General features: G+C 42.5%; 2 long non-coding RNA genes across 5 annotated transcripts in view; one reads left to right on the top strand and one right to left on the bottom strand.

The window, feature by feature from the left end:
* The window catches only part of LOC135097127 (uncharacterized), a 2,489-nt gene extending 398 nt beyond the window's left edge, over nucleotides 1-2,091 (bottom strand). Inside the window, exon 1 of the long non-coding RNA XR_010265400.1 lies at nucleotides 1,878-2,091. This is a non-coding gene — a long non-coding RNA (uncharacterized LOC135097127). The remainder of the gene's footprint in view (nucleotides 1-1,877) is intronic.
* Nucleotides 1-19,665, top strand: part of LOC135097125 (uncharacterized) — a 78,016-nt gene that overhangs the window by 41,710 nt on the left and 16,641 nt on the right. The window contains exons 5-6 of one of the 4 annotated variants that reach the window (XR_010265397.1): nucleotides 2,188-2,358; nucleotides 2,901-3,072. This is a non-coding gene — a long non-coding RNA (uncharacterized LOC135097125). Of the gene's footprint in view, nucleotides 43-2,187; nucleotides 2,450-2,900; nucleotides 3,073-19,665 lie in introns of those variants that run through there. The other 3 variants (XR_010265398.1, XR_010265396.1, XR_010265395.1) reach the window with 3 other exon arrangements.

Below are 19,665 nucleotides of genomic sequence, written 5' to 3' on the forward strand. Positions count from 1 at the left end.
GAAGTGGCCGGCCTGAGCACCGGGATGTGGGGACAAGACAAAGAGGTGGATGGGAGTAAGAGACACTATGGCACACGGCATGGCACGTGTGTTGTGTCCAAACCATTTGACAAGACAACACGAGACAAGACTTGATTGTGTGTGTGTGTGTGTGCAAGTAAGTAAGTAATTAAGTAAGTAATCAAGTAAGCAAACCTGTATAAAGTATTTCAAGGTGTACATACAATACACAGTCACGTGAGCCGAGGCTCTCTGACGGTGTATTGTACAGTAGAGCAGAGGGCAGGAGTGCAAACAAATTATAATGTACATCAACATAATGAATTGTATTGTACAGCGGCAGTACCGCGCCGCTACAGAGAAGATAAACACTAATACAAGTGTCTCACACTAACTTAATAATAATAAAATAATGATGATAATAACAATAACAACAAGAGTAGTGATAACAATAATACTAATAACTACACCAACAACAACAGCAACAACAACAACAACAACAACAACAACAGCAACAATAATAATAATAATAATAATACCAATAAGAATATTATTAGTAACAAATAATAGTAACTAGCATTAATAAACATAATTAATAACTAATACTGGTAACTAGGGCAACAACAACAATAAATACCAACAACAACAACAACAACATCATCAACATAATAATAATAATAATAATAATAATAATAATAATAATAATAATAATAAAAGTAATAATGATAACAACAACAAATGCGATGACTGCAATAAATAGCATCAAAATCACAGCTTTTGTTGATGAAGTGGTTACTTTTTAACCTGTTGTTTGTTTGAACATTTTATCAGTTGTAAGAAGAACTTTGTCTATCAAGAGGCAAACTGTTCACAACAGATTTGGTCCAACTTGTCACACTGTTTGTGAATAATATTGTTGTCAGTATCGCACAAATAAGGTTAACGTTGTTACTTCTCGTGTGAGAAACATTTTATGCCAATTTGAATATTGCATTATGTCCAAGATTTTGATGTATTAATAACAATGTGAAGTACTTATGAATGAAGGGAAGCCTGCAAATACTGAAGGCTGAGGAAGCTTTGGATGCAGACTCTTTACGGAAAATGTACAGCGAAGAATTTTATTTTGCCGTCTTGTTGCTTTTGTTGAAAAGACGGCCATGTAGATGCCCATGTAGGAAGGCAGTGCATGAGATGTGGGCAGCGTGAAGTACACTGCGTGTCACCCACTGCTTCACTTGTTACATTACCCACAATTCTTTTTGAAATGCCAGCTGTTTGAGAGACATTTAAACATATGTGTGTGTTTGTGTGTGTGTGTGTGTGTGTGTGTGTGTGTGTGTGTGTGTGTGTGTGTGTGTTTGTGCGTGCGTGCGTGCGTGCGTGCGTGCGTGGACCGTATGCATTTTTGGCAATGATTTCTTTGGCGGAAAAGCTGCCCACCAGTACACAGTGGAGTGGTCTCCCCTCGTTTCACAGGACGTGGACTCCAGCTTGAAAAGACTCCTCGATAAAGTTCATGACATGTTCAGTATTTGCCTCCCTATTAAGTATATAGATGTTTCACACAAAAGGCTCCAAAACCCACACATTTCTCAAACAGTAATCAACTCGACAAGACCCAAAAATCAGTTGAACAGAGAGCTTCCTAAACCGTAAGCTCCGCCCTCTGTTCCGGTGAGGATATAGACAGGCGGACAGATGTGGATGCAGACAGACAGAGACAGATAGGTAGACAGGTAGATAGACAGATTGTGTCCAGTCTTTGTGGTATATAGTCTTGCCTCGTTAGTGCCTCATTTTCTACTTTCTGAGTGTGTGCAGTAGAAAACACAGTGAAAACAATTACAAGGAAAGAAAAGAGTAAGTGTACTCACCTCAAGAGTGCAGGTGTGTACACTCCGGGAGACGGGAGGAAGGAAGGCGCGAGGCGGGAGGTGCCTGTGGGGAGAGACACACTGTGCTTCATGCTCTTACATTTATACTCCACAAGCACAAGTCTGTATCTGTGTACATCTATCTATCTGTATCTATCTGTATAAACAGAGACAGAGAGAGAGAGAGAGAGAGAGAGAGAGAGAGAGAGAGAGAGAGAGAGAGAGAGAGAGAGAGAGAGAGAGAGAGAGAGAGTCATCCAAAAATGTACTCACTGTTTGACTCGCTATAATTTTTTATTTTTTTTTTCAGAAACAGTTGGCCAAAATAATAAAGGCAGAAGTAAGACTAAGCTTTGAAGAAAGAACATGTCATAAAGTGTTACTGGAGGCACGAAAATGTCAAAGAAGTGCAAAGACAATTCAGAAGACACTTTGACAGGGATCCACCAAGGTGACGCGCCATTGCTCGCATCACAGCTAAGTTTGTACCAGATGGAACTGTTCACGACCTTCATAAGCATGCCTGTGTGGTAGTAGTAGTAGTAGTAGTGGTAGTGGTAGAGGTAGTATTCATGATTTCTCACTACTACTACTACTACTACTACTACTACTACTACTACTACTACTACTACTACTGTTGCTACTACTACTATGTGAATATTAATATTAATGCCTTAAGAATTGTTGCAAAAACAGTTGCAGTAGTAGCATTTATATTTGTAATAGTAGTAGTAATAGTAGTAATAATAGTAGTAGTAGTAATTGTTGTTATATTGTTATTATGATTGCTATCAATAATATCACACACACACAATAGTAGTAGTAGTAGCAGTAATAGTAGTAGTAAGAGTAGAAGCAATAGTAATTTTAATAATTTAGTATAATTTAATTATTTAATTAATTTTGTTTATTTATTTATTTATTTTATTTTATTTATTTTATTTATTTTTTTGGTGGATATGAATGTGTTCGTTGGTTGAACAAGTCCCTGTATATTAAATAGACTTTTGTGTGTCGCTCAAGTACCGAACGGCCTGGAAACACTGAGCCAAAGGGATGCCGCTCAGCCTGCAGCCAGTGTGGCGGCGTATCTTGTGTGGTGCGCGTGTGTATCGCATTGTGTTCCTCCTCATAGACTTAGTGGTGGTCAAGATAACCAGGATTGGCCAAGCCCTCCCTGAAGTGTGCTACCAGTAGTGTACCAGGTGTGTTGAGTAACCGCCAGTTGTACAGCCACACGTGTGTTGTATATAAGTGCATGTTGTGTACAGAAAGATCTCCGCCCTGTTTTATAAGACCCATAATGCCGCTGGCCGGGAAACTACACTTGCCACCATCTCAGACAGGACGCCATCTTGTTGTGTAAGTCCGAGACGCCTCCTATCCCCCCAATCTCTCCCTCCCCACCACCCGCCAGCCACTCCTTCCCACTTCCGCCAGCAGCAGCTACTGGTCGCCCACCAGCCAGCAGCCCCTTCACGGCCACTACCTGCCAGCACGCCTTCCTGCCCTTACCCCCTCCCACTCCTTCCTCCCCTCCCTTCAACCCACTCCTTCCTAACCGCCATTCGCCACCCACTCCTGCCAGGCCCCTACCAGCAACCCACTCCTTCCAGCTCCCCGCCTGCCATCCTCCCCTTCCCGCCCCCCACCCACCATCCACTCCTTCTGGTCCCCACCCGCCTCACGCTCCTTTTCCCTTTCCGCCGCCCACACAGGAGCTGCTCTCCTCGCTCCCTCCCCCCACTCATGACGTCACGGACGGCGGTGACAGTGACTGGCTGGTGTGAACCGCACCTCACACTCGCTCTACCTAAATGCTACTACTACTACTACTACTACTACAATTACCAGTGCCACTACAATTACTTCTGTTACTACTGCTGCTACTACTACTAATACTACTAATACTAATACTCGTTCTACTTCTACTTCTACTACTAATACTAATATTAGTTCTACTACTACTACTACTACTACTACTACTATTTCGATAACTGTTACTACTACTACTTCTACTAGTACTACTACGACTATTATTATTATTGTTACGACTACTCTTACTACTATTTTGACTATTACTACTACTACTACTACTACTACTACTACTACTACTACTACTACAACTACTACTTCCTTGCAAGCCTCCCTGTCCGCTTTACCGTCATTCCTTGATTCATATTTTTTAGTATTTTTATTTTTATTTATTATTATTATTATTATTATTATTATTATTATTATTATTATTATTATTATTATTTTTATTATCATTACTATTATTAGTGTGTGTGTGTGTGTGTGTGTGTAGGATTACAGATAAAAATACTATTCATGGATACCGTAATTTATTCACAGAAATAAATAAAAAATCTTACAGGGCACTCCCCTCTCTCTCTCTCTCTCTCTCTCTCTCTCTCTCTCTCTCTTGTGAGTCAGTCAGCTGTTTTCAAGGTCGCTGGGCCTCGCTGCCCTCCTGCCTGGCTTGTATGATGCCACGTTGCATTTTATAGGAGTACTTTTAATCACCGCAGTAATGTTGTCGTGCAATGCTTGTCAGTAAATTACGTGCTTTTTAATGCCACTTGTCTTGTTATAACACACACACACACACACACACACACACACACACACACACACACACACACACACACACACACACACACACACACACAGTTGTTTGCCTTCTCTCTCTCTCTCTCTCTCTCTCTCTCTCTCTCTCTCTCTCTCTCTCTCTCTCTCTCTCTCCATCCTCCACCCGTGTATCCTCCTCCTAATAGTAGTAAATCTATTATTATTATTATTATTATTATTATTATTATTAGTAGTAGTAGTAGTAGTAGGAGGAGGAGGAGGAGGAGGAGGAGGAGGAGGAGGAGGAGGAGGAGGAGGAGGAGGAGGAGGAGGAGGAGGAGGAGCAGCAGCAGCAGCACCAGTAGCAGTAGCAGAAATAGTAGTAACTGTGGTAGAAATAGTAGTAGTAGTAGTAGTAGTATCAGTAGTAATAGTAGTAGTAATAGTAGTTGTTGTCGTCACCTCCTCCTCCTCCTCCTCTACCTGCCCCTTGCTTCCTGTCATCTCCCTCTCCGCCACGCTCGCAGCAACGTCACGCCACCCGCTAAGGCTGCTTGCCGTCACCCACTGTTGTCTGTTTCCCTCCTTCAAAATTGTGTGTGTGTGGCTGCCGACATGAGTGTGCATTGTCACCAACACCATCACTGTTACTTACCGCAACACTCTTTCCTCTTTCACTACAAAGGACAAACAAACTCACACAAAGGACACACTTTTCTGCCGCCATGGCCTGCTACTACTACTACTAATACTGCTACTACTAATACTATTACGATTATTACTGCTACTTCTACTACTACTACGATTATCACTGCTACTACTACTACTACTAATACTATTACGAGTATTACTGCTACTTCTACTACTACTACGATTATCACTGCTACTACTACTACTACTACTACTAATACTATTACGAGTATTGCTGCTTCTTCTACTACGATTATCACTGCTACTACTACTATTACTGCTATAACTACTACTACTACTACTACTACTACTACTACTAACTACTACTACTACGATTATGACTACTACTAATACTAGTAGTACTTCAACTGCTGTTACTGTTAATACTACTGCGACTACTGCTACTACTACTACTACTACTACTACTACTACTACTACTACTACGATTGTGACTGCTTCTACTACTACTACTACTAATACTAGTACTACTACTACTACTGCTGCTACTACTGTTAATACTACTGCGACTACTGCTACTACTACTACTACTATTTCTACTGCTACTACTACTACTACTACTACCACCACCACCACCACCACCACCACCACCACCACCACCACTACCACCACCACCACTACCACCACCACCACCACCACCACCACCACCACCATTACTGCTACTACTTCTATTACTACTACTTCTATTACTACTACTCATAATAATAATAATAATAATAATAATAATAATAATAATAATACGAGTACTTCTACTACTGCTACTACTGTCAATACTACTGCGACAATTGGGACTACTTCTGCTATTACTACTACTATTACAAGGGGCTGAATGGCAGAACAGCTCACTTTATTGAGTCTCAGTATATTTTCAAGTCTATACGCCCCATACAAGTGTGATGCAAATCCATACAATGATTCTTTAGTTAACAAGCTCATTTGTGTGGTTATCAGTAAAACACGCACATACACAGTCCTGGTATGGTATAGCAATGGCATTAATGAATAGGTCTTCCAGTGATAACGAGGAGGAACCAAGTGAAATTAACATTTCCTATATACGCCAAACCCAGTTTGTATATACATAGTTGTATTTTCAGTATCGTTTCCCTCCTAGATATTTCTGGGAAACGAAATATGAAAGAGATCACTGCGTTGTAAATGACAGTCATCTATCTGGTGTTAATGATGCATACAAGGTATCTGGTGAACTATGCGTAATATAAACACTGCCTTGGATATCCTCTCATTCATTAGTTTAACTCACTACCATCTGCTTGTGTTACGATGATAGCGCCTTCTACTACTAATATTAATACTGCTAGCAGTGCTACCTGTTCTGCTGTTCCTACTACTACTACGTACTGTTACATGACTACTGCTACTCCTGCTGTTCGTACTACTACTACTACTACTACTACTACTCACTTCTGCTGTTCGTACTACTACTAGTATTCGCGCACTACTACTGCTGCTGCTACTAGTACTGCTACTACTAGCACCACTACCATTACTACTACTACTACTACTACTACTTTTTATGAAGGAAGGACGCTGGCCAAGGGCAACAAAAGTCGAATAAAAAAAAATGCCCATTGAAATGCCAGTCCCATAAAAGGGTCCAAAGTGGAAGCCAAAAATTGAAGGATAAGTGTCTTGAATCGTCCTTCTTGAAGGAATTCAAGTGATAGGAAGGTGGAAATACAGAAGCAGGCAGGGAGTTCCAGAGTTTACCAGAGAAAGGGATGAATGATTGAGAATACTGGTTAACTCTTGCGTTAGAGAGGTGGACAGAATAGGGGTGAGAAAAAGAAGAAAGTCTTGTGCAGCGAGGCCGCGGGAGGAGAGGAGGCATGCAGTTAGCAAGATCAGAAGAGCAGTTAGCATGAAAATAGCGGTAGAAGACAGCTAGAGATGCAACATTGCGGCGGTGAGAGAGAAACTGAAGACAGTCAGTTAGAGGAGAGGAGTTGATGAGACGAAAAGCTTTTGATTCCACCCTGTCTAGAAGAGACTAGTACTACTACCACCACCATTATTACAGCTGCTACTACTACTACTACTACTACTACTACTACTACTACTACTACTACTACCACCGTTGCTACTACTACTACTACTACTGCTACTACTACTAATACCACCACTAGAACTATCACTACTACCACCATTACTACTACTACTACTGCTATTATCACCACCATTGCTACTACTACTACTACTACTACTACTACTACTACTACTACTACTACTACTACTACTACTACTACTACTACCACCTCCATTACTACTTCTGGTACTACTACTACTACAACCACCACTACTACTACTACTACTACTACTACTACTACTACTACTACTACTACTACTACTACTACTACAACTGCTACTACTACTCGTACCACCACCACTACTACCACTACCACTACTATCCCTAGCAGCAGTGCCTGTATAATAGTGATCAGGTGTCACGGTGTGATGAGAGGAAGCCTTAAAAAGGAAAAAACAAGTGTCTGTGTGGCAGCTTCGGCCTGACACACTGAGGCAGAGTCAGACACGTGCACAGTGTGAATACAGTGTGTGTAAGGCAACGCCAATAAACACTTCCTTGCCTCTTCACACACACACACACACACACACACACACACACACACACACACACACACACACACACACACACACACACACACACACACATATTGTCATAAAATATATTTTTTATAGAAATAGTTTTTGTTCATGGATTTACTGGAAGAGTATTGCGATGAGAACGTGTAGGAGAACCAGATGTCCACACACGCAGAGAGAGAGAGAGAGAGAGAGAGAGAGAGAGAGAGAGAGAGAGAGAGAGAGAGCATGCAAACCATCACTAATATAGTATTTAGGTTAATTCAGTATTTCTTTAGTTAACGTTCAAATACCACATTATCTGTAATTCATTGATTTGCAAGATGGCCGCCACTCACTCCTTATCGAGCACCAATATTGTGAGTAGCGACAAGTGGGAAATGGGACGCCATTTTGTTCCCAGGCAAACGCCGCGCGCCCCCTCGCTGCCAGCCGTGCCTGCCCTCATGTCTCTCTCTCGTGTTGAAGACAGCCATTGTACAGTAAATACTGGCCCATACTTTCTCTCTCTCTCTCTCTCTCTCTCTCTCTCTCTCTCTCTCTCTCTCTCTCTCTCTCTCTCACACAAACGTAAATGAGAAAGAGAGAGTGGGGAAGCAGAAAGAAGTGAGAGCGGAGGAGGAGTAAGACGAGAAGGATAAGGAAAAGGAGGAGGAAGAGGAGAAAGAGGAGGAGAAGGAAAAAGGGGAGGAGGAGGAGTAGGACGAGGAGAAGGAAAAGGAGGAAGAGGAGGAGGAGGAGGAGGAAGAGGAAGAAGAAGAGGAAGAGTAAGACGAGGAGAAAGAAAAAGAGGAAGAGAAGTAGGACGAGGAGAAGGAAAAGGAAGATAAAGAGGAGGAGAAAGATGAGTATGAAGAGAGGCAAAGAAGGAAGAGGAGGAAGAGGAGGAGTAGAGGAAAAAAAATAGTAGGAAGAAGAGAGAGAGAGAGAGAGAGAGAGAGAGAGAGAGAGAGAGAGAGAGAGAGAGAGAGAGAGAGAGAGAGAGAGTGGAAAGTTGATAGATTCATGGTTCCTCTGGTCTCTCTCTCTCTCTCTCTCTCTCTCTCTCTCTCTCTCTCTCTCTCTCTCTGTTATTGCTTTAGCACTACTACTACTACTACTACTACTACTACTACTATTACTGTTACTACTACTACTACTACTACTACTACTACTACTATTATCGAATAAATAGATTAATGCATAATACATGCAATAGTAACAATCAAAACAAACAAAAGGGCCAAATGACATGAATAAATAAATAAATAAATAAATAAATAAATAAACAATAAAACACAAAGAGAACAGACAACCGCCATCACCATCATCACCACCACAAGCACCACCACCATCACGACCCAAGCACCAATACCTGTCTCACTGCTCACCTTAATATAAGTATTTTCTCCCACACACACACAACCAACTTGCCTGAAACCAATATTCTCAATCACTAAACACAACCACCACCACCACCACCACCACTGCCCTCGTTCGGAAGTATGTGTGTGTTCGGCTTCTTGACTTTGGCTTCGTCTTCGTCTGTTTATAAGAAGCGAGGCCGGAGTGTATGGAGAAGGATGAAGGAAGGGGAAGGATGGGGCAGGGAGGTTAGGAAGCGTGGGACACAAAAGGATACTGAGGATATTGGGGGGTGGGTAGGGGGATGAAGGATATTAGGAAGGCAATGTTATTTTGGCAAGGAGGAGAAGGAGGAGGAAGAGGAAGGAGGAGATAAAAATGTAAAAGGGATGAGGAGTAAACGGGTTAAAGGAGAGGAGATATGAAGGAAGAAGTGATGGAGGAATATGCTGAAGGAAAGGTTGAAAGAAGGAAGGAAGGAAGGAAGGAAGAAGCAGTTATTGATTTTTTTCTTTGTCCTCTTTGCTTGACATTCTTTTTTTCTCTCTCAGCGATCTATTTTCTTTAAGAACTCTCTTAAATATTTACTACACACCGACACACTTAGAGAGAGAGAGAGAGAGAGAGAGAGAGAGAGAGAGAGAGAGAGAGAGAGAGAGAGAGAGAGAGAGAGAAGGGCACTCCAACACCCATCATTACTTCTCTACTTACTCTTCTTTCTTCTATAGCGCTTTCCTCCTTCTCCTCCTCATCTCCTTCTCTCGCGCCTTCCTCTATTTTTCTTTCTCCTCCTCTGGCTTTTCCTTTTACTTCTCTTCCTTTTCTTCCTCTTCGTATAACCTTACCACCACAACCGCCGTCGCCACCACTACCGCCGCCGCCGCCCAGCTGATGGTCCTGTCCCGAGCTAAGGACGGTCACCAATGATTACTCGTTTCTGGGACAATCTTGAACCGCGTGTTTGCTCGCTTCATCAGGTTACTGTCCCCCTAACGAGACTGTCCCCCCAGACCAGACCAGCCTTTCGTCTTACCAGCTCCTCTCCTCTAACTGAATGTCTTCAGCCTCTCTCTCTTCCCCGCAATGTCGCATCTCCTGCTATCTTCTATCGCTATTTTCTCGTCAACTGTTCTTCTGATCTTGCTAACTGCATGCCTTCCATCCTCCCGCGCCCTCGTTGCACACGACTTTCTACTTTTGCTCACCCCTATTCTGTCCACCTCTCTAATGCAAAAGTTAACCAGTATTTTCAATCTTTCATCCCTTTTTCTGGTAAACTCTGGAACTCCCTGCCTGCTTCTGTATTTCCCCCTTCCTATAAATTGAATTCTTTCGAGAGCGAGGTCTCAAGACACTTCTCTCATTTGTGTTAAACTTTTTTGGCTCTTTCTTTTCATAGGTATATATTTTGTTGCCTTTGACCAGTGCCCCTCTTGCATAAAAAGTCCCCTTCTCTATTACCTCCCTGGAAACTGACTTCGATTCTCCCCATCTCTATCCCTTCCCCACGAGCCCCACCACCCCCACTCTCTCTCTCTCTCTCTCTCTCTCTCTCTCTCTCTCTCTCTCTCTCTCTCTCTCTCACCAGGACGGTCCCAGGAGAGCAGAGTAGGTCATGTTTTGTTACAATCAGTGGTATTTACTTCCTTCCTCTGATGCTGATGGGGAACAAAAGTGTCCCTCGATGTATTTTTCCCGTGGTGTCTAATTGGCGATGGGGAAACAAATCAGTAGGGAAGGAAAAAAAACTAAGGAAAAGTTGAACTGATTAATTGACGAAGGGAAGAAAAGAGGGATGAAAAAGGTTTAGGAGGAAAGAAAATGGGTAAGGAAGGAATACTTAGGACAATGAGGGCAGATGATGGAGATGAGAGAAGCTTGTGTGAGGGATCAGAGAAGGAGGAAATGGGAGGGAATGGAGGAAAGAAGGATGGGACAGGGAAGAAAGGACGTAAGAAAAGAAGGGAATGAAGAAAAAAGGGGAAGATAGGAAGAAAAGGGTATAGAAAAGGAAAATAGTATAGACAGGAGGGAAAATACAAGAAAATAATAATGAAGAGAGGAAATGGAGAAAAGATGAATGGAAGAGGGAGAAAAGGTGCAGAGAAGAGAGAAAATGGAGAAAAGAAGGAAAAGACAGGAAAAAAGTGCAGAAGAAAGGAAGGGGACGGAGGAAAGAACTGGGACAAGGAGGAATGGAAAGGAAAAAAGGAAAGAGGAATGGGGCAAGGAGGAAAGAGTTTAGGAAGGGAAGGGAAGGAAAGAAAGAGAAGGAGAGAAGGATGGGATGGGAAAAAAGGTTTGAGAAGAGTTTCAAAGACAGATAAAAGAAAAATTTTAAAACTTATTAAACAATGCATATGTAAATTTAAGTTTCTCTCTCTCTCTCTCTCTCTCTCTCTCTCTCTCTCTCTCTCTCTCTCTCTCTCTCTCTCTCTCTCTCTCTTGGTGCAAATTAAATGCCGTTTAATGAAATCGCCAGTGATTGCTTATCTTGAGACCATTACTCTCATTTTATGCTCGAGTAAAAAAAAAAAAAGAAAAAGAAAAGAAAAAAAGCTTAATTAGAAAAGCTTGCTGCTCATAACAGACGCTTAAGGCTTGTTAATCTTTACACCAAGTTATCTTTGGCAAATCTGTTTTTTCATGGCGTTAATTAAGCTTTTTTTTTTTTATTTTATTTCCTGGGGGTGCGTGTGAATGACTTAAACACACACACACACACACACACACACACACACACACACACACACACACACACATACACACACACACACACACACACACACACTTTATAGACAAAATGACGAATCACATACTGCAAAATACACGAGTAACAAAATTTATACAAATGAATAATAAAGAAAATAACACATAGAACTGAAATACATATCTGTCTGTCAATTGTCTAAATAAAACTACAATGTCATTTTTTTTTTTTTTAGGTAGAGAAATAGGAGACCTGAAAGGAAGAAAAAAAGAAAAAAAGAAGAAAATAATGATGATAATAATAATAAGAAGAAGAAGAAAACTCAATTCTTTCCTGTATGATTGAACTTTCCAAGAACGACAAACGGAAAACACTCATTTAACACTCATCGTGAACCTTAAGTGTCGGTCTGTGTGTCTATCTGTGCGTGCGTGTGTGTGTGTGTGTGTGTGTGTGTGTGTGTGTGTGTGTGTGTGTGTGTGTGTGTGTGTGTCTGTTTGAAAGGCGACAATCATCCATCATTTCCACGCTTCAGACAAACGGATGACTTGACAAGCCTTTCTGATTGGGAGAGCGAGGGCCAGAGTCAGGGAGGCGAGGAAATATAATGACAGACGACCAAGAGGAGGAGGAGGAGGAGAAGGAGGAGGAGGAGGAGGAGGAGGAACGGAAAAAAAAAACTATCAGTTTTCTCAGATTTTTCAGTGACGTTTTACAACTTTAACTCCTCCTCCTCCTCGTGGTCCTCCTCCTCCTCCTCCTCCTCTTCCTCGTAACTAGCCGCCATTTTAACCACTAAGAGAGAGAAAGAAAAAAATACTTCAACACAAAGTCTTTCACTGATCTATTCTCTTCCTCGTCCTCTTTCTCCTCCTCCCCCTCCTCCTCCTCCACCTCCTCCTCTTCTTTCTCCTCCTCCTGCTCTTCCTCACGTTGTTTGAAGAGCCGTGCAGACGGACACTCAATGAGATAAGAAAAGGATGTCTTGGACTTTTTCTTCCCGAGTCTTTTTCTAAACCCTCCTCTGTGTGTCCTTCTCTCTGTCTCTCTTTCTCTCTCTCTGTCTATCTGTCCGGCTGGTTGGTTATACTGCTGGAGAAGGAGGAGGAGAAGGAGGAGGAAAAGGACGAATACAAAGGAATACAAAGAAAGTCCAAACAGCAACAGAGCTCCTTACTAAACTGTTTCGGTAACTATTCTACGCTATTAGTGGGAGAGACAGGATAATACAGACGCTCCTCCCCACCACTCTCATCACTCTAACCAATACTGCCCAGAAAAAAAAAAAATGTTGCATAGGAAAACCACATGAATTTGAGAGGAAAGTAATAAAGAATTAAGTCTAAGAGGAGGAGGAGGAAGAGGAGGAAGAAGAGGAAGAAGAGAGAGAGAGAGAGAGAGAGAGAGAGAGAGAGAGAGAGAGAGAGAGAGAGAGAGAGAGAGAGAGAGAGAGAGAGAGAGAGATAAAAAGCTACTCCAATTTCACTTGTTAATCGTTAAGACTGTAAAGATATGTAACAGGAGGAAATGAGAGGCAACGGGGGGAGGGAGGAAGGTAACAAGAGATAAATTAGAAGAAAGGAAGAGTAAAAAAAGAAAGACAGGTAGGAAAAGAGGATGAGAGGCAAAGAAGAGAAGGAAGAGTAAGTAAAGAGACAGGTTAGCAGAGAGAGAGGAGGATAATATGAGAGAGAAGTAGAGATAGGCAAGGAAAGGGAGTAAGAACAGAAAGGAAGAACGGAAAACAGAACAGGAGAGATAAGCAAGGAAAGGAAGATAAAGAAGAGGAAGGAAGATAATAAAGGCGAAATTAGAGGTAGGCAAAGAAAGGAAAGAAAGGAAAAGAAAGGAAGAAAGGAAAAGAGAACAGGAAAAATAAGCAATGGCAGGAAGAGTACGAAGAGAGAGGAAGATAAGAAAATATAGAAATTAGAGGTAAGCAAGGAAATGAAGAGTAACACAAGAAAGAAGAAAAGAAGAGAAATGAGAAGAGGTTAATCAAATAAAGAGATAGATAGATAGATAGATAGAGAGAGAGAGAGAGAGAGAGAGAGAGAGAGAGAGAGAGAGAGAGAGAGAGAGAGAGAGAGAGAGACAGCTAATCATGGAGAAAGAATAGGAAAGGGAGTAGCAAGATTTCCACAGCCTTTCGTTCAAAATCATCCTAATTAAACGCAGCCACTTTGCCACTTAAGCAGTCAAGAGGGGAAACTGACCGACGGAGCTTTTAAACCTCTCAACTTCCCGCCACTTCAAGTCACACGCGTCGCAGGTCAAACGTAGCAAATCAAGTGGAAGCGAGGCCCTTTGCACCAAATCACTTGACCTCCATCACACGGACGCAAATGAAGGAGTTAAACAGAAAAAAAAAAGACCAGAATCTATTAGTCGGAACTTGAAAGGCTGAAGGCTAAACATAGACGCACCCTTGACTGGGCCACTGCGACACTGCCTCTCCCAGTAATCAAGATGAGAACGGGAGGGAGAGAAGTGCAAGGAGACGATGAGGAAACCGACACGTGGATGGGAGGCTGGGGAGAGAGAGTAGGGTAGCATTGGTGTGTTGGGTATTAGTACGAGACAAAAAAATGAGGAAAGACAGGCGTGTGGAGTGAGTACGAGTGACTGAAAGACTAGGAGGGGTTGGGGAGTGTCTGGAGATGGTGGAGATGAACAAGGAGTGACAGGGTTTGACAGGGAGTGACTATAGGAGTGCTTTGGAGTGAAGAGAAATGAAAATGGGAGTGATTTTGAGTGTTTTGGAGTGACGAGGTATGAAAATGAGAGTGATTTGGAGTGTTCTGGAGTGACGAGGTATGAAAATGAGTGATTTGGAGTGTTTTGGAGTGACGAGATATGAAAACGGGAGTGATCTGGAGTGTTCTGGAGTGACGAGGTATGAAAATGAGAGTGGCTGGGAGGCTTCTGGAGTGAGGAGTATAAAAAAAATATGAGTAATGCTCTACAAACGGTTTACAAATAATAATTAGTTTCTATAGAGGATTATTTGATTTTATAAAATAATTGAATATTTCAAACATAATATTGTTAAAGGAAAATAACATAATATAGAATTAACGCTTAAAAAATTCTAGCCAATAAAATTTAAAGTTATTACATACCAAAACTATGAAATAATAAAAGATAAAACTAACTAATAAAACTAACCTCATTAAAAAAAAGTTGCTTATTGTTAATCAACGACTTAAAAATACAAAAATATAAAATAAATAAAACTGCCTACATAGCTAAAAGTCATAAAAATGATAACACAACACTTGACTAAAATAATATCACACAAAATGATCGACATGCCCATGATTTTGCATACAAGTGTGTTAGCCACATTTGCCAAAAAATAAGTTAGTGGTATATACATATATATATGTATATATATATATATATATATATATATATATATATATAGAGAGAGAGAGAGAGAGAGAGAGAGAGAGAGAGAGAGAGAGAGAGAGAGAGAGAGAGAGAGAGAGAGAGAGACTAATAAAAGTATTTCTTAACCTGAAAAGAAAGAAAAAAGCAAACATTAGATGTGTGCAGTGTGTCATCCTTCGTGGCTTACCCAATGTTTCCTGACGGCGACGCGCGAGGCAGGCGAGGAGAGGACCAGAGATGAAGGGAAGGATGTCGTGTGAGGGGAGGGAATGTTTCTGTTGCTACTGCTGCTGTTGTTGTTATTGTTGTTGTTTGTGTTGGTTATGTGTTGTACTGGCCTAACAGGACACCCGCGTAAGCTCAGTAACACAGTCAAGCCACAGAGACGGCGGTGTGCCCTTTGCTGTAACACTTCGGAACCTACAAGGCGGTGGTTTGGATTCAGTTTTGCTTTTCCTGGGTTTTGTTTGCGCGTCTCCAAACAAAGGCCAACGAGAAGCAAAGGTGTGAATCCAAACGACTGCTTTGTAGTGATGCGCTCCGTGTTAGAGCAGAGGTGACGCCCTCACTGTGACTGACCGCTGGCGTCCTACGAGGCCTGCACGCAACACACCACCTGCACAACAACAACAACAACAGCAACAGCAACATCTACCACTACTAGCAGCAGCAGCAGTAGCAGTAGCTGTAGCTAGGAGGTTCAGGACTGGCACGTGGCCGTAAGGGGAATCTTCCTTTGAGGGAGGAGCAGCAGGTGACCTGAAGTCTCATGGCCTCATGGCCTGGGCCGTCTTGTTCATGCTCAGCCTGAGGGCCTGACCTGTCACAGACCTGCCCTCAATGACTTGGCGGCGTGGTTGGCAGGGTGGTTGGCGCCACCCTCAACCCATATACCCACACATTGCAGAACATGGCGGCGAGGCACTGCTGCTTTCACTTCACCTTGCCTCCTGCAGGGCTGAAGTAAGGCACAGCCTGGTGTGCTGTAGCGGTGCACGTCAGCACCTGCACGAGGGCGGCCAGCGCCACCTGCCTCCTGAAGAACGGCCACCCCCGTTCGCCACGCAGCGCACAGTGACGGGGGTCTGCCGTCCTCCCCCAGCAGCCCAGGCCCATCTTGGCTACCTGGGCAGGAACTGAGGGTTCCGCTCCCCCCAATGGAGAAGGTGAACGAAGCACTGCGGTGCAGCACCCGGCCTGGGAGGGGACAGCCGCACACTCGCTGAGTCACGGGGCAGCCTCAGCCGCGCGGGGACACGCAGACAGTTGTTCTGTTGTTTCGTTGTGACGTCTGTCCGAAAAAGAAAATCCTGTTGCGTTGTGGTTCAGCGCTGAACAAATTTCATGGATGGAGTGAATGAATGAGTGTGACATCATGGTGACTCCCTCACCTGCACACACACATGAGGGCGCCACAGTGAGGCAGGCTGTGACGCACACGCCGCGCCCAGAGATAAACAGAAGAGAGAGAGAGAGAGAGAGAGAGAGAGAGAGAGGAGAGAGAGAGAGAGAGAGAGAGAGAGAGAGAGAGAGAGAGAGAGAGAGAGAAGGGACAGCGAAAAAACAGAAAAAAAGGAAAAAAAAAACAGGAAAACGAAAAAGGAAATAAAAAAGGGAAAAGGGAAAAAAAAGATGTAGGAAACGAAGCATTTTTCCACCACACGAGCGCAGAAAATGAAGACATAATATCCGTTCATTTTGTATCATTAACCTAACCCACGCTGGCCTGCCCTAGATAGCGGCAAAATTTACCGTTAATGTACAGTACTACACATCCATTGTATTACCTCCTGCACTTTACTACTAACCTACACCCTCCCTGGTACCGCGGCTAGTGTAAACAAAGGCCACACACCGCCAAGGCCTCGTCCTCTAAATATTTAAAACGATCTCCCAAAACCTGCTTCTTTTTACGTGCAGTAGAAGAATGGTATAAAAAGATTGCGTAAGGGAAGCCATAAGGAAAATGTTTTGGCAGAATGCTATAGTGTTTTTGCTTGGTGTAATGGAGACTTATTTTCTTTCTCTGTCTTCCTTTAAATATTTAACACGATCTCCCAGAACCTGATATTTTTTTTTTCAGTACAGCAGACGAATGTTGTAGAAAAAATGACATAAGAGAAACTATAATGGAAGAATGGTATAGTTTTGTTGCTTGGTGTAGTGGAGACGAATTATTGGTAGTTTTTCTCCCTGTGGCTTTTGTTCGAACAAAGAAGATCTGGTATAGAAGAGTTGCATTAAGAGAAGCGAATAAAGAAAACGAAAAAGAAGATTAGACAAAAAAAAAGATTAGGCAGATTACACAAAAAATAGACAAATTAAACAAAAGACGATTAGACAGATTAGACAAAAGGAGATTAAACAGACTAAACAAAAAAATAAATTAAAGAGATTAAACAAAAGAGGATTAGACAATTAGACAAAATAATAGACATATTAGAGAAAAGACTAGACGAAGTGGACAAAAGATTAGACAAATTAGACAAAATAAGATTAGACAAAAGTACACATACGGATGACGGCTGAAAATATGTAAAGTACCTCCATACAGACACTGCCACGTGAAGACCTAAGAACTTGAAGCAACTTCCCTAATTTTTTACGTTCTCAAGTTCACCTAATCTCTCTCTCACATATCATCCCTCGACCTGATCTAATTTTAATCCAATCCAATCCTATTCAGCCTATCGCATCCAGACCCCCCGTGAGGTCTTCCCAGTCCTTAACACCCCCCCCCCCCCTCACTTGCACAGCCAGCCCTTGGGAAATCAGGGCTAAGGGACGACTGTAGGAGAGTCTTCTTATGGTACAGTAGGAGGTAGAAATCCTACTCTCTCTCTATCTCTTTCTCTCTCTCTCTCTCTACTCTTTCCCCCTGATTTCTCTCTCTCTCTCTCTCTCTCTCTCTCTCTCTCTCTCTCTCTCTCTCTCTCCTCTTCCTTCGTCCTAATCTTTCGCCATTCTTCCTATTTTTTTTTCCTATTCTCACTTTCCTTGCTTCTCTCTCTTTTCCTACTCTTGTTTTTTGTGCATTCTCTCTCTCTCTCTCTCTCTCTCTCTCTCTCTCTCTCTCTCTCTCTCTCTCTCTCTCTCTCTCTCTCTCTCTCTCTCTCTCTCCTTACCTCTCATTTCCTCCCTTCACATATCTTTACAGCCTCTCCCCCCTCCTTTCCCCCTCCTCTCTCTTGTGTACACCTCTTTCCCTCTCTTTCACACACCTTCATATTCTGTCTTCCCTTCCTTCCCTCCTGTCCTTATCTCCCTCCCTCCCTCCGCCCATCCTTCATATGTTTATCTCCTTTCCTTCCCTCCTTCACACTTTCTTATCTTCCTCCCTCCTGCATGCTCTCCTCCTCTCCTTCTAACTTGACGCGTAAGGAAAAAGAAGGAATGTATTTTTATTATGCTGGGACGAACATTTTTAAAACTTCTTTCTTTTCTTCAGTTCTTCCTGTTTTTTTTTTCTTTTTTGGTTCATGTTTTCATTTCATTCGTAATATTATCGTTATTGCTATTTTTGTTATTCATTATTGTTATTATTACATGTTGTCGTGATTATCAAAACGGCTTCACCATCACAAACGACAACAACAACAGCAACAACAACAATAACATCAACAACAATAACCGGTACCCCTCCTATATAAAAACAAAAGCAACAACAATTACTACTACTCTTACTACTACTACTACTACTACTACTACTACTACTACTACTACTACTACTACTACTACTACTACCACTCCTACTACTACTCCTACTACTACTACTACTACTACTACTGCTACTACTACTACTTTTACTACTACTACTACTTTTACTACTACTACTACCGCCACTACCACTACCACCACCACTACTACTACTACGTAGCTACTACTACTACTACTACTACTGCTGCTACTACAAATAGCATAAGAAAAATTAGCAGCAGAAAAGAAAAATTCGCAGCAGAAGAGAGAGAGAGAGAGAGAGAGAGAGAGAGAGAGAGAGAGAGAGAGAGAGAGAGAGAGAGAGAGAGAGAGAGATCGTTGTTTTCCATCTTATTATAATTTCTTGCACGCCATCACGCTTCCTTGCACCTACTTTTCTCCCTCCTCCTCCTCCTCCTCCTCCTCCTCCTCCTCCTCCTCCTCCTCTCTTCCCTCTCCTCCTCCTCCTCCTCCTCTTCCTCCTCTTCGACACAACACGGCTGCCTCATCATTCAGGGAGCGGTGCCCCCACCTTAGGAAACCCTAGATATGACCACGAGAGTACTGGTACGGGTGGGAGGAGAGGGGAAAGATGGGGGGTGTGAGAGAGAGAGGGAAGTGCTTAAGGGAGCGAGGAGGGAGAAGGGGAGAGGTAGGAGTAAAAAATATGTTTGTTATTCTCTTCCACTGCTGAAGGAAGGAGGAGGAAGGGAAGATGGAGGACGAAGAAGGAGAGGAAGA

The sequence above is a fragment of the Scylla paramamosain genome, unplaced genomic scaffold, assembly GCF_035594125.1.
Source record: "Scylla paramamosain isolate STU-SP2022 unplaced genomic scaffold, ASM3559412v1 Contig12, whole genome shotgun sequence".
Lineage (NCBI taxonomy): Eukaryota > Metazoa > Arthropoda > Malacostraca > Decapoda > Portunidae > Scylla > Scylla paramamosain.